The sequence below is a fragment of the Filicampus tigris genome, chromosome 7 (assembly GCF_054856515.1).
Source record: "Filicampus tigris isolate MCC_2025a chromosome 7, RoL_Ftig_1.0, whole genome shotgun sequence".
Taxonomy (NCBI): Eukaryota; Metazoa; Chordata; class Actinopteri; order Syngnathiformes; family Syngnathidae; genus Filicampus; species Filicampus tigris.
The window spans coordinates 16,309,490-16,324,826 of NC_141223.1; the positions used below are offsets into that span (position 1 = coordinate 16,309,490).

At 40.6% G+C, this 15,337-nt stretch overlaps 1 protein-coding gene across 2 annotated transcripts in view; it reads right to left on the reverse strand.

Annotated features, from left to right (window-relative positions):
- grik4 (glutamate receptor, ionotropic, kainate 4) overlaps window positions 1-15,337 on the reverse strand; it is a 351,164-nt gene that overhangs the window by 56,834 nt on the left and 278,993 nt on the right. The window lies entirely within an intron of this gene.

Below are 15,337 nucleotides of genomic sequence, written 5' to 3' on the forward strand. Positions count from 1 at the left end.
CGCGATGTCCGGCTCTCTATAGTGTGTTTTCCAGTAACACCGAATCATATTTATAGTTTCATATGTAACTGGGGAAAAGCCAAAGCAAAGAGTCTCTGTTGCCGAAATGCACGGCTGCAGTCAGTGAATGTGGAGCAGATCAATGCCAGCAGCCTCTCAAAATATCCACACTCTTTTTTGGTGTCTGGGTCTTCTCTTTGTTGCCATCCGGTTCTTTAATGACAATCACACCGTGTCTTCATGGTCCAATAAAAAAAGTAAAAATAAATAAATGAAATACAGCACAGTGTATTGTACTTTGCATATGAGGCAAATATAGCGTCAACGTTTTTCCATTGTAGTGTGGTGGTAGACGTGTGGTGCTTTATCACTTTGTGTATAGCAAAGAGTCGAGACAGTAAATTGTTTTTTTTGCGATGATCCACCTCAGTCGCTTTCGGCCGCGTTGCCCGGTGTGCGGTGGGCCTAAGTAACTCACAGTTGTGCCGGTTAACTACAGATGCAAAGGAAGGGGCCCCAGTATTTATGTAGTGGGGGAGGGGGTGACTCACAGTATCCGCTACACCCAAGTGCATCACCGGGTTTCAGCCAAGCCACCCAAAAAAAAACAGGAAAACTAAAATGGTAAAAATCATCTTGGACGAAAAAAAAAAAAAAAGAACAAAAAGTGACCCTCATTGAAAGAAGTTTGCTTTTGTCTCCCAGCATGCTTTCCTTCGTTTATTTTAAGGATTCGATTTTCATCTAAAATGGATGATTGAAGATTGGCAAAGTAACAGTCCTGTTTTTCTCCTCTTTACTTAGATACATTTGCGCACCAAATGTTGCCAATTACGTTTCTCCATTTATGAGCGACCGTCACGTTAGTTATAACAGGAGGCAAAATAAATGTTAAATCCCATTCCCATTGACTCTACCCTGCAAAAAGGAATCAGATGTTTCAAAATGAACTCAAATTTCGGGCCTGTTCATTTATGTCTAGAAGCGGATAATATAACTGATACAGTATATTTTAGTGTGCCATCTGCTTCACATGGAATGACACTGCCCCCTCGCCCTGTTGCATAAACCTCAAGCATCCAAGCAAACCATAGAAATCATGTTTTTATCGAGGGAGGTTAAATCATTCAGGCCTTGTTAAGATGTGTCTGTTAGAGCCGCAGGCACACACATACACAAAAAAACAAAAACGGCGATGCAAGAAGGGGTGTGATGTGTCGAGCACCGCTGCTCCCAAATGATGATGTCCTTCATGAGAGAGAAGGATGGTCGCAGTCTGGGATGTGTCAGCCTGCTGGGCGAAACCACAACTCTCATCCTCTTACATTTCATCCCATCTCTACCTGTCCGACCTTCCTACTCTCTCCTATTCCGCGTGCACACAATGCCGCAGCAGAGAGAGACTAAACAGAGAGCATCTGCATTGGTGGCGCAGCAGACCTGCGACATTAATAGAGTTCTGAGAGGCAGAGCATAGGATAAAAAAAATAAATAAATAAAAAGCAGATTGCCATAATAAAAGTAGAAGCAGCGCTGACAGGAAATAAATAAATCCGCTATAAAAAGAGAAAGAAATTGAAGGAGTACATTCGCCCTTTAAACTAGAGCAAGTCTTGTGTAAATAACACAGCTCAAATCATCTCATGAAAATTGGAATGTGCCCATGCAGGAAGCGTATGTGCATGTCAATCAAGTATGAGGTGCTCTGACACAGGAGGCTGGAAGACGACCATAAACGGGGCTAAACTCACTTCAAGTTTAAGGACACAAGGTCACCAGGATGAGGGATAATACATAAAAAAAAGAGCAAACCGACAGTAATTGTAGGACTCATAATTCCGGACAGGATATACACTGACAAGACTGAATGATTTAACCGTTTATTGATAGTCCATTGAGAGAATCACCACAGTGAAATGAAACGAAAATGAGAACATGGGGGGATAAAACGTAGAGGACTCCATTAGTAAGAAGAAAATCAATACAATTTAAGAAAGTCTGTTAGAAGGAGGTGACAGGTGATTGGAGATGTGCTTGTGGAATGGAAAAAAAAAATAAAGACAAATGAGTCAAAGTAGCCAAAGATGAAGTACCTGGCATCGGTTCTTTATATTTGGGCAATTTACTTTGAATTCTGCTGCAAATTGACAAAAAAGGAAGGAATTGGGACACTTGCTTTCTATTTCTGTCAATCCACTGGGAGTAGCTTGTTCCTTCACCCTGGGAGGGATTTCTATTACCTCAAGAATGGAGAACATAATCCATTGAAGGGAGTCTCAGTTTTAGACCCCCCGAAAAAAAAACATCCAGAAAACTGAATGGATTTGGCATGAATCTGAAAATGATGACAAACAGCACTGAAGCTTCCAAAAAAACAACTCAACTTGAAAAGATTTAATTCTCATATTGACTTTACAGAGATGGCAGCTCACTAACGAGCGCAGAAAAATATCGATGAAACATACATTCTGGATAGCTGCATTGGCTTTGTAAAAACGCAAAACAGAAGCAGAGCAAGAGACCTTGGGCAGTTGATGATTCTGAGAAATTATTGCTTGACAGGTAATTTTATCACCTCTTTTATGATTTTTAATTTATTGTATCTTACCCAAAAAAAAAAAAGAACTTCAATCTAAGAACATAAAGCGTTCTATTTTTTTTTATGAATGGCGTAAATCCTACGCTTTGCGCCGCGCACCTCTCCACCATTGGTGGGTTTGACCTAGTGTTGGTAATTTCACAGATGAGCACAGACCTAGTGGATAGAGAGAGGGAGGTCTGCGCTGGTGTGGGAGTGACAGCAGCCTTCTTCAATCATGACTAATTTATATTCATTTTCCTTTAAATGTGGCGCGCTAGTCGCACACTGACAGTCTCAACATATTATACAACTGTTTTTTGACATGGGTGAAGCGGGCACACATTTGCAGGATCGTCTGCATTTGCGCCCTGCTGCAAATGCGCTGTCTACAAAAATAGTGTTATAATATAATACTTTTACAAAGAAGTAATACTACCGATGTAACAGCTGTGGCTAATGTCGGGATTTCATTTCTGTAAAATATGTGTCTCTGCTCAATAAAGTTTTGGGAACACGGATATAATAGTTAATAAATGACATGTTCTTGATTGTGAAGGTTTCACTGAGAAAAAATAGACTGGATTCTGTACCAAATTGAACTGGACTGCTTGGTGTAAAAGCTACTTATGTGTACTTCTACATCAGTCTTCACACCTAAAAATATGGGGTTCATATTGCTTCCCTCCACCGCCCCCTCCTTTCTACCCAACAGACCTTAGTAAGTGACTGTCATGCAAAACTTTCATTCATGACTGTTTTCTCTGCAGCGGCTGGCCAAAGCTTTTCACAGCCAGGCAGCCTCCTGCAGTGCACATGTGTGAAGTCCAACACACTATTTCTGACAGCCTGCACTTCCCACACTGCAGTAATTACTCATTTTATTGCGTTCAGTTTTTAAGAGCCAAGCTGTTGTCAATGAGCTCTATGCAGACCAAGATGGCCAGTCTTGGGACGCGAGCGGCAGCAGAGGCTGTGTACTGTGTGACTTGTTGTGCTGTGGTTCGCTGGCAGGTGGCGGCGTGTTTGTTTTGGAGGAGACTAAAAATGCATAGACGGTGGCGGTTGCTTGTGTGCGTAGCCACAAAGCGGTGCTCATGCATAAGTGCTGATGCTTACACATCAAAACAGGCAAACAGAAGCTGCAAAACTAATGGCAGATTGATCAGTCGGCAGCCGCACACTTGCGACGGTCCGGCGCGCCTCTTTGATGTAACCCGCCAAACATGGTGTGGGCATCTATTCCAGCCACAATTTTGAATGCTACTAGAGAGGCAAGGGACACGCTTCAGTGATAATAGCCATTTATATACCAGCAATGATGCCGTTTTACAGCCTCGTCCTGCTGTTTACACCATCTGGAGAATAAGAAACATCCATGTACAGGCAAGCCATGAGCAAACACTTGCAACTAAGTCATTAGACTGCCTTGTAAATGGACATAAACGAATCAATCATGACAGCTGCTTCCATCAAAATTTCATCATTAGTGCTTTCGATAATATTCAACAAGGCGGGTAAATACGGCTACATTTGATATTATACTATTCAAACTGTCATCAACAGTTAAAACTGCCAACGATTGAATATGTGCTTTATTATTTTGGGGTACCTTATGCATATTGTTTCAATATTATGCGCCGTACCATTTTTGGACCGGGTGATAAGGGGCGGGACGGGGAGGTTAGGTGGTTGACTATAAAAATTTACTTTACATAGCTTTTTTAATTGCCATTTTTATGAACAATGGTACTGACGAATATAATTATACAGTAATTCAAAATGTTATTAACATACAACATCTTTTTTTCATTACTTTCAAATATTTTTATTCAATGATACAATAAATGTAGAACAATATAAAATAACACATTAAACCACTAAAAATGGACCTTACGCATAATGAATACACCATAAAATGTAAACTTTTATAACTTACATTTTTTAAGTTATGATCCTACATACGGCGTCAAAAGATGGTCAAAAGATGACACGATTGACCACTGCTTTAGTTGTAATATCATACGTAATATCATACCTAATATCCCAATCCTCAATCATATAATTACCTAGCCCTACTTAGATTGCTCTTTGGAAGGTAACTGAGGTTGGGTGGGGAGTTTGTGGTGGGCTGACGTTCGGTAGTTGGGGACCACTGCACTAATAGGTGTCGTGTCTGTTCTTCACTTGAAGGAACACACTCTCAAAATAGATCCCTACACTTTTCCCCACAAGAAAAGGACGGTAACTGTGACTACCTGAGACATTATAGATATTATAGTATTATTATATTATAGACATGAAATAGTTAAAGTACAAATACATGTCTCCTGAATTTCACACACCACCCAGAGGACTGTTGTTGACAACCCTGCCAAATTTGAATGATTATTGAAATGATGGAAATTATTATGCCAACACACTACAGGTTTGAGCCACAAAAATATATCCTCTTAAAGTCTCGAGTGGCTGAAATATATCCCATCAGGTTGTCGCAGGACTTTTCCACACTGTGACAACGAGGCGCTGTAAAGCAGCCACACGAGCAGACAATCTAAACAGAAGATGTATTTTCCGGATGCAGAAATAGCTTGGTAGCTAACTTCACATCGCAACTGTGTGGATAACAGCTGATGCAAATGAAGGTGCTCAAGTTCTCATTGTGATTTATGCCGGGACCTAAGTGCATCACTGGGCCCTGTTTTCACACCCCCAATAAAATAAAATAAAGTAAAAAGCAGGAAAACTGAAATGGTGAAATACATCCATCCATCCATTATCCGTACCGCTTCTCCTCACAAGGGTCGCGGGGCGTGCTGGAGCCTATCCCAGCTGTCTTTGGGCAGTAGGCGGGGGACACCCTCAACTGGTTGCCAGCCAATCGCAGGGCACACAGAGACAAACATCCGCACTCACAATCACACCTAGGGGCAATTTAGAGTATCCAATCAACTTACCATGCATGTTTTTGGAATGTGGGAGGAAACCGAAGTGCCCGGAGAAAACCCACGCAGGCACGGGGAGAACATGCAAACTCCACACAGGGAGGCCGGAGCCGGGATCGAACCCACGACCTCTGAACTGTGAGGCGGACGTGCTAACCAGTCGACTACCGTGCCGCCTTGGTGAAATACAGTTTAATCCATTAAGGCCGGAAGCACATATCCGCGGTTCTACCACTCAAGACGGCAGCGCTGTTGCGTCTTTCTACCTTTAAAGCCGGGAAAGTAGATACTTTTTCTTTTTTTTAATCCAATTCCGTCTTTTAGCCAATGAAATGCATCAGAATATACATGTGATGATGTAGTGAGACCGCGGAGGATGCCCTGGAATTTTGGGCGACGCAGGCAATCATGGGAGCTCTGAAATAAGTGACGTCAGTGAAAAAGACGGCGCGTTTGTGAACAGTGGAACCAGTCGAACGTGATATATGGTTAAAAGCAGAGCTGGGCACTTGACACTTTTTTGCCGGTCCGTTCCCCGTCCTCTGTCCGCAACCTGGGTAACATTCCGGACTGGCAAATCAGCGCCGTTGTAAGGTCAAGTTTCTTTCATCTTCGACAGCTGGCTAAGTTAAAGCCCCTCCTTTCTCATCAGTACCTAGAAACAGTCATCCATGCCTTTGTTACATCTTGGCTAGATTGCTGTAATGCACTTCATTTTGGAGTCGGCCAGTCCTCTCTCAAGCATCTCCAGTTGGTCCAAAATACTGCTGCTCGCCTCCTAACTGGAGCTTGGAAGGTGGAGCACAAAACACCAATTCTGGCCTCCCTGCACTTTTTCCCAATGCATTTTAGGGTTCATTTTAAGATGCTTCTATTTGTTTACACATCTTTAAATGGCCTTGCCCCGGCGTACTTCTCCAAGCTTGTCCACTCCTACGTACCTTCCTGGTGCCTCAGACGCTGCCTGAGGTGTCTCAGAGGGGATCGAGCCTTTTCTGTTGCTGGTCTTTCCCTTTGGAATGACCTTCCATTAAATGTTAGGCAAGCCCCCTCTCTGTCCATTTTTAAAATCCATTTGAAGACACATTTCTATTCTTTGGCTTTTGATCTGACGTGAGACTGACAGTTTTCTGCTGTTTTCCAGTGTCTACAGTATATGGTAATTTGTATTTTAATTTATTACTTTCACTTGTATATTATTGCTATTTTGTTAATGTTATGTAAAGTGCTTTGTTACAGTTGCAGCTGTGATCAGACGTGCAACATAAATAGTTGTATTGTATATACTGTATGTTTGTAGACAATGAAGATAGCAACGTCTTTGTAACAGAATAGAAGATGGTAATCACCACTTAATTTCTTAATTAAAAATAGCGCTTCTCTTGGACCAACACTTTATTTTGACATCTTCCATTGAAACAATAAATAATAATAAACTTGGGCCTGTGTGAAAGCCACATGTCTAAGCTCCCAAATTCTTTTGGAATTATCTATCTATCTGCTACTGGGGCTGAGCTAAAAAATTATTTTGTAGATGCTCAATTTCTGGGAGAACCTCAGGTTTAAGAGTTTTATAGTCGCCCATAGGTTTTTGAGAGATGTTGAGCCAGGTGCTTTAGGCCGTAATGGGTTAAAGCTATATCTCTACAGTTCATTACTACATAGTCATCAGTCTTTTCACATTTCAGCAATTATCTTCAAACATGCATAATGTATTTTTAACTAAATCATTTAATTCACTTCACAGGGTCTTAAACTCCTGGTTTCATTTGAACTCTACTACTGAGGCACATAAACAGTCACTTAGGTAAATTAAAGCGTGGAATATTATCACCCAAAAAATAATTTTCTTTGCAGACAAGGAAGATGATCTTATGTTATGTGAAAACGCTGTGTTTATCACTGTTTTTATGATGATTAACTCTCCAGTCGAGTCTGACGTAATCAATATAAAACACTGGGTGTGTCCATGTTTGATGTTCCGGAAGCTACATGACTTATAGTGGTGCCCAGTATGCCTTTGTTCTTGCAGTTTCACTGCATTTCTATTTGACAGTTTATTTTATTTGTTTGATTTGGTCACCTGTCAACCACACATTTTCTTAAAAGGAAAGACAATCCAAACATTTTTTTTCCAGAATATGTTCTATGCAGGCCCACTAGTTGGAATACGGCATTCTGATTAATATTACGTTTGCAGAATATAAATTGAGCAGCAAAATGCACCCACTATTAGCCATCACACAGGGCGGCCATTTTGTCACTTTTGTCGACTTAAAATGACATCAAAGTTGCTCAGGGCTCAGATTACGACCAATCATGGCTCAGTTTCAGAAAACAGGAGACCTGTGATTGGTCGCTACCTAAGCCCTGAGCACTTGTGATGTCATTTTCAGTCGACAGAAGTGACAAAATGGCCGCCCTCTGAGGTAGCTAAAAACGGGTGAATTTCTCATATTCCACAATCGCAATATTAATCAGAATGCCGTTTTTAGACTAGTGGGCGTGCATAGAACATATTCTGGAAAAAAATATGTTTGGGTTGACTTCCCTTTTAACTTCTGTTTCACGTGACATGTATTGCAACATTGTTGTATATGGATTTGACACCTCACAATAATTGCACTTGAGTAAACTTCCCCCAGCAACTACAGGGGGGAGGAAATTTGGTGTATTCAGTCATACTCCAATATAGACTTTACCGTGGTCACCTTTTGTATGTAATTTGCTTTGTTCTCCCATCTCCATCTCTGATATTCACAGATTCTTGTGGAAAAAGGTGCCAGTGCGAAAGGGAATGCAAGGTTGCATTCTTATATCAGCGTCGTTGGCCTAGTGGGACACCAGCACAACAAGCAGCTGCTTCACTGCTTTACTTTGCCTGCCAAGATCGAACAAATCAAAACACTTATGTAATGCAGGCACATCGTCAATGGTGCACGTGATCATGAAAGCTATTGTATGTGTGGGTTGTGAATGGAATGAATGTTTTTTTTTTTCCTGGATGCTGATGACACTGAACAGACAATTACAGTGGAACCTCTAATAACATAACATAAATACTTCCAGGATGCTAGCTGAAACAATTCTTCCATTTATGAAAATATGAGGGAAAAAAAATTCAGGTTGAAGATTGTGGCTCCCAGAAACTTTAAGGTCCTGGCGGTGACACACAGGGCAGTTGGACAGTGTAAGGCGGAGCTATGGTAAGGGCTGTAGTCAAAATCCACCTTTATTGAGTCCAAGTCAAGTTTGAGTAACACAGGTCCAAGTTCAAGTCAAGTCGGAGTTCAAAGGTATGAATGCAAGTCCAAGTCAAAGTTCAGCTGAGCTCAAAATTAAACCTTAAGACATACACATATATGTATACATATACATAAATACTATTTTCTTTGCCATGAAATAGAGACATTTCATTATGCTCAACACACTTCTTAGATTGCCTGGAATCCTTTGCCGCTGCTCTTTTACAAAATTTAGTAGTGCCATTTGTTTGACTGCATCATCTACCAACCTGTCTGCCTGGTAGGCAAATTGCTGGTGTTCTATGATACACTTCCGCTAGTCCCACACAGGGTGTTCAAAGAACTTCAGGACCACAGTTAACAGACCAAGTCATTCAGTCCCAACATGGCATGTTTCTTGAGGACTGGGAATGGTGTGTATGAGTGTTTAGCAGGGCGAGACACCAGGTTTTGTTCAAATCTAGTAGAGTCTGTTCAGGTCATTAAACAGGCCATTTTTTAAATCCACTTGGGAGGACTGTCTCCTGTAGTTGGTAATGGCTTGACCGTGACCATTTTTACCTGCAGTTAATAATTTTCCCTTTTACAACCTTAATATTGGCAGTATTCAGGTTTTTAACTGTAGAACACTAACATTAAAATAAGTAACATCGTCACTAAGGTCGGGTACATTTAACCCAATATAATATCTCAGATAAAATACAGTTTTCATCAATTTATGTAAAATGACAACACTTTATGCCAAACTAGAAGTTGTCTTCTTAATTTCCCATTACAAAATATCATGTAAAAAAATTGTGTGGGTGAAAATCACTCGATGTTAGTGTTTCTAGGGTTAAATGCCATATATACGCACGCACAAAGACAAATATGCTCTTATTTCTCTTTCTAAAAACCCGAATAAACACCTGGGATACCCGTTTTCTAACCTGAATATTTGGTCATATAAACAAGATCGGGTGACCTGCGACTGAACGAGGCTTTGGTTTGTGTTCTGCGCATGCTCTTGCTCTATCCGCAAGGAATTTTGGTCTTTGTAGTACAGGAAGTGCTTGTAAGTGCATCATCCTCGCCAAACTTGAATACATTGATTTATCTGCTGCGTTTTCATGTTATTTTCTGTCTCCATGGTGAAAATGTCACAGTGTGTATAATGACACACATATATGTGTGCATAGGTCCGTACATCTTAAATACTCAAGTCGAGGTAAACAATCATGGAGAAGCTCAGGGATTCTGCTAAAAAGCACACTTTTAGAGCGAGGAGGAAACCGACTGCTTCATTCCTGTAGTAAGAAATATAAATATAATGTGTTTTATTGAGGGCACAAAGCAAAAATGGAAATAACGTCTATTTATGTCAAGATGTCCATACGTCATCGTGTCAACTCTGTCACTCATCTAAACGGGTTATTCCAAATGTTTCTGAAATTGGAGTTTTGGCCTTAATCTGAATATGGACTGGATGTAAATGTAGTCAGTGTGTAGAATTGGACCACGGCTTGTTGTTACTGAGTGTGCATAACATCTTGGATTGGAACACACACACATACACACACGTCGCCACAAGAAGTAATGCAGTGTATCAATTGCGTTTACGCTATTTGATTGCTGTACACTTTCTGATGTGATTAGGTAGCATGATCCTTGTGGAAAGAAGCTTTTTAGACACAGTTTAGCGATGTAACGTTCTTGCATGACAATCAATTGCATGAGAACCTCAGGGGTTGTCTACTTTAGAGGTTCCCCTGTAATGCTTAAAGAAAACGTTATACTGCATTCGTATTTGTATTTGGGGGGGAAGGGTTGAATGGATTTGCCTGGTAGGGTGATGTGGGGCAATGAGACAACTTTTTTATCCCTGCCAAGGTCCTCACACCTTCCAGTTTTTGTTTAGCCCAGAGAGCCCCAAGGCATCAGTATGTGGTGCATGAGGTGTTAGTCAACAAAAACAAACAACACCCCCATGCTGTCAACCTCCCCTCCCCACATGCCTTTCCACATGAACGAAACAGACTTCTGCTTGAAATTATCGCATATGACACCATGACATTCGCCTGATGTTAGACTGGACTGGTGCCAGATTAAAGAGAGGGGACGAACGGATACACAGACAAGGTTAATAAAGGCTGATGTCTGAATAGTAGGGATGTAACAGTTCACAAACGTCACGGTTCGGTACGTACCTCAGTATGAGGTCACGGTTCGGTACAGCAATAAGTCTCAAATGCATAAGACTAGTTGTTTTTTTTTTTTTTTAGTTTTAACAGAGAGCAAGTTACAATTCAATTTTCTATAAACCAAAAAACATTTCCTGTTATCAAAGCACAAAATAGAATAAAAACTTACGCATTAGGGATGTTCATTAATAATAATAATAACAATACTACTACTACTACTACTAATAATAATAATAATAATTAAACAAAGGAAACCCCACTTTCTTGTATGGAAAGAATGAGGTTGCAGATAAAGTCAAGTAGCACTTGCCAACTAGTAACTTTTAACTTTGTTCTAAGAGTTAGGGCGCAGCAGAAGACAGCTCATGCTCCACCACAGCTCTTGTGCAATTGTATATGACAGGAAATGCGGTCTTGCTAATATGCGCCCGGAATGGAACATTGTAACGGGGCTCCAGCATATTTAATAAACGTTTGAAGCCCGTCTCCTCGACTAAACCATATGGGCGCATAGATGTTGCTACGTATATGCCAATTGCTTCAGTAATTTCGAATATCGTTGGCTCTGTCTGCTTTCACTTTTTCACTGCTTAAAAGTAGCGGGGCTAAGTTGTTGGTGTTGAGCGGGTTTCTTTTTTCTACCACCGGTACTAGCATGTTTGAAGTGTTGCCTGCAACATACCGAACGGAGGTCCAACAACGCCGACACACAGTTCTTGTTTGCTCCACCCCTCGCAGCCTTGCACTCCATCGCCACTGTACGGAAGCTGAAATGTTCGTAATTATACTATATATACAATACACTACACAAACGGCTGATTTGTATAGTGCAGACGGCTCCTCTAGCTCCATGCTTTCTCCCGCACTCACCATTTTTCTTCTACATTTGTTTTGGTCTATCTCTTCTTAAAACAACAAATGTGGCGGTTGGTTGGTCCCAGGCGTTGATGTACCCCCCGACGTATTTGTCGTTTGAATGTGTGCACCGTGAAGCCCGTACCGAGACGGTTCGGGACGAATACAAAAACCATTACACCCCTACTGAATAGATAACATTTTGGACACACTCAGGCAGCAAGTGACATTTTTCATAAGCAAAAAGTAACGGTTGATCGGAGTGACCCTTCAATTCTTATAATAGATTGGTGCCTCACTAGCCTTGCAATGACAACAGCGCCCCCACATGCTGCAGAGACAGGCGAGACAGTGAAATGACAGGCAATTCACAAAAACACAGGATTAAATTCATCAGATTTACATCAAGCATCAGGATTTAAAATGAAAAGTGGAGATTAAGTCTTAAAGGAAGAGTAAACCCTCAGCATTGACCGGAGCACTTCGAATGCCACTATTCATCATCTCTGCCGCTCATGTGTAAGAGGACATAAGAATGGAAGACATCCGTAATCACTTATTATCCATCCAAACGGCAGCGTGGAAGAGAAGATGTACTTTACTCTGAATGAGGAAGAATAACTAAACTATTCAAATGGGTTGGACAAAGGAAAGTAATACGATTGGCTCCTGTGTGTGTGTGTGTGTGTGTGTGTGTGTGTGGGTGTACATGTGTCTGTACAGTATATTTATGCGTGCATGCACAAGCATTGACACAAGGAGCTTACACAAGATGAAGTGTAGTTTGCTCATATCACAACCCAGTCATATACATACAGTCTTGTTCTTTGGATTACTTTAGATTTATTGCGCTAGTGGTAGGGGGTGCTACCAGTTTGCAGTCGGAATCGCTGACAAAGCCCATTTAAAATCAGAGGCGGACTGACCTATAGGTGGGTACTATTCCCACCCCCACCCCCACCCCCTGGAAAAAAGGCAAATGAGATTGACGGAAGAGTACCCGGCCTGCAAACAGATGGCGAATAACGGACGCTCAATTTTTTGTAAAATGTCCAGCTTTGGCGATTAACACTACTTGGCGGAGATCAAAAGTGAAAAAATAAGAAAAAAGGCACATTTTCTGCTCAGTACAACACATCATAAAATATTACTGGTAAAAGGAGGTTGCAATTCCACTATGATAAAACCCCTCTGAAAACACAGAATAAAGTTGATTGAGTCCTGTCTTCAACCTTCTTGTGGGGCCTCTAACTATATCGCCGACGCTCAGCGAGTGAGTAAGTAAACCAATAAAAAATGTCTTATGTTAACATTGAGCCGACAAGTTAACCAAAGAGCAAATGACCAATTCGTATTTTTGATTAGGTACGGTATACATTTTCCTTCGGTCCGCCTCAAATGCAGCTTTTGTCCATCCATCAATTATCTGAACCACTTATCGTCATGAGGGTCACGGGCGTGCTGGAGCCTATCGCAGCTGTCCTTTTGTGTTTGTCATATATTTATTTTTCTTCCAATAGAAAAACAACACTAGGTTAAGCCATCAATCGACGTTAAGTAGCATGCTTTAAGTACCTGCTGCATTATTGTATTTTCTTCAAGCAGGTTCTTCAAAATAAAGCTGTTGTGAAAAATTCAAGTTGACAGTTTAATATTAATATACAAGCGCTTTGAGGAATTCAGAGTTCAGTTTTAAATTTTTTTAAAATTTAAAAAATATATATTATATTAATTTAAGTTCAGAGCCATCTGGTGCAAAAACTGCCCTAGCCAAATCACGCAAGTGACTACTTGATGGGACAAGCCGAAAGTAGCAACAACAACATCATCATTCAACATATTTAAGTGTGATCTTTCATTCAATCGCGCTTCAAATACAGTACAACCTGAAGTTACCTCACTATCATTAAATTCCATAAAACACACGCAATATACTTCATCTTGATACCCTTTAACCCCATCTTTACCGCCAAATAGTTATTCTAGAGCTGATTTCTATCTCACGTCCCAGTTTTGCCTTCCATCCATTATTCGCATACACTCTTTCTTTCAATCTCAGATTTCAGCTGCCTGTGACTGCTGGGGCTCCAGCGGTGCATTTTAAGAAGGTGTTGATGGATGGGAGAGAATTGAACAATGGCTTCTCCCATAACGGATTCTCCCCAGCCTGTCTAGGATTTTAGGCTGTTGTCTCGTTCCAAAGTATTCCCAAGAATGTTCCAATAACATCACGGACATTCTTACGACTGCTGTAAAGCATGCACTTCCCGGCACAATGACTGAACTGTTTCACTTTCATTTCTCAGCTGCATACAGGCAAATCCCATCCATAAATATGATGATGCATCTGACATGGTTACTAGCACTGGCATTTAGCTCAGGGGGACTCTTGTTACGAGATGATGTATAATGTGAAATAAATGCCTTACAGTACATGAGGAGGAAGAGGCCCATTATTATGTAAGAAAGGGGGCATTTGTTCACAGCAGTCACTAACTGAATACTACTTTTCAAGAACCTGATTTTGTGCAACCATCGAATGCAACTACACAGTACTGACATAGTGTGTTTTTGCCTTGCATTAGCAGAGGCTATTTTGCATTAAATTGCCTTACTTTTGACCAATGGCACCAACCTTATTACCATTTAAATGATTAAGTTAGCGTTTCCCATCTTATACTGAGCTCATGCATATATTTATATTGAAAACATTTCAAGGCACAATTGTTACAAAAATTATGTGATGATCTCATCTCAAATTTACTTTCTCAGTCTGGAATACTCCCAAGAACAAAGACACAGAGATCATCTGCAATAACTCTAAGTCACTTTCTTTTTTTTTTTTTTAAGTTAAAAAAAAGCCATTTCCTTGTCATTTTTGTAAAGCTAAAATAATACTTTTCTGACCAATTAAGAGATTTAATAAATAAAAAATAATTAAGAAATTCATAATTTCTTCATTAGCTGATGATCTCATACGACACACTAATGTGGAAGTAACCACATGATTGGGTTCTCGTACGCCCACAAATAATTGCTGTTCCTCCAATAGAAGAGTTGAGCCCATTTTAACTGCTGCGAACAAAATCAGGCGCCCCTACCAAAGTACATAGAGCTTCCTTGAAAATTATTATATGGTTACGATTCATCCCACTCAAATAATTTGTGACGTCATGCTTGTTTGACCATCATTGGCTGCATAACATTTGTTCTAACTTTGCGACGGTTGAAGCCGCATATTTCATCTTTGTCTCTGCAAGGCGACATAAACGGCATATTGACTGGCAGTAAATCTTCAGTAAGTTGTTTCTGTTGTTTGTGTGAAGGTTATGTTGTGGTATTTTTATTCTTTGAACCTTGATTTTGTGTGAAAACAATGTGTGGTTCATTCCGTGCACTAATAAAACATACAACTATGTTTTGAATTGGAAAGGAAATCTTATTGATGACAAAGGGTTTGGCAAATGCTTGGCTGAAACTGTGGGGTTCAGTACCTCGGACAAGGTTAAGACTCACTGTTATACAAGTACTGAA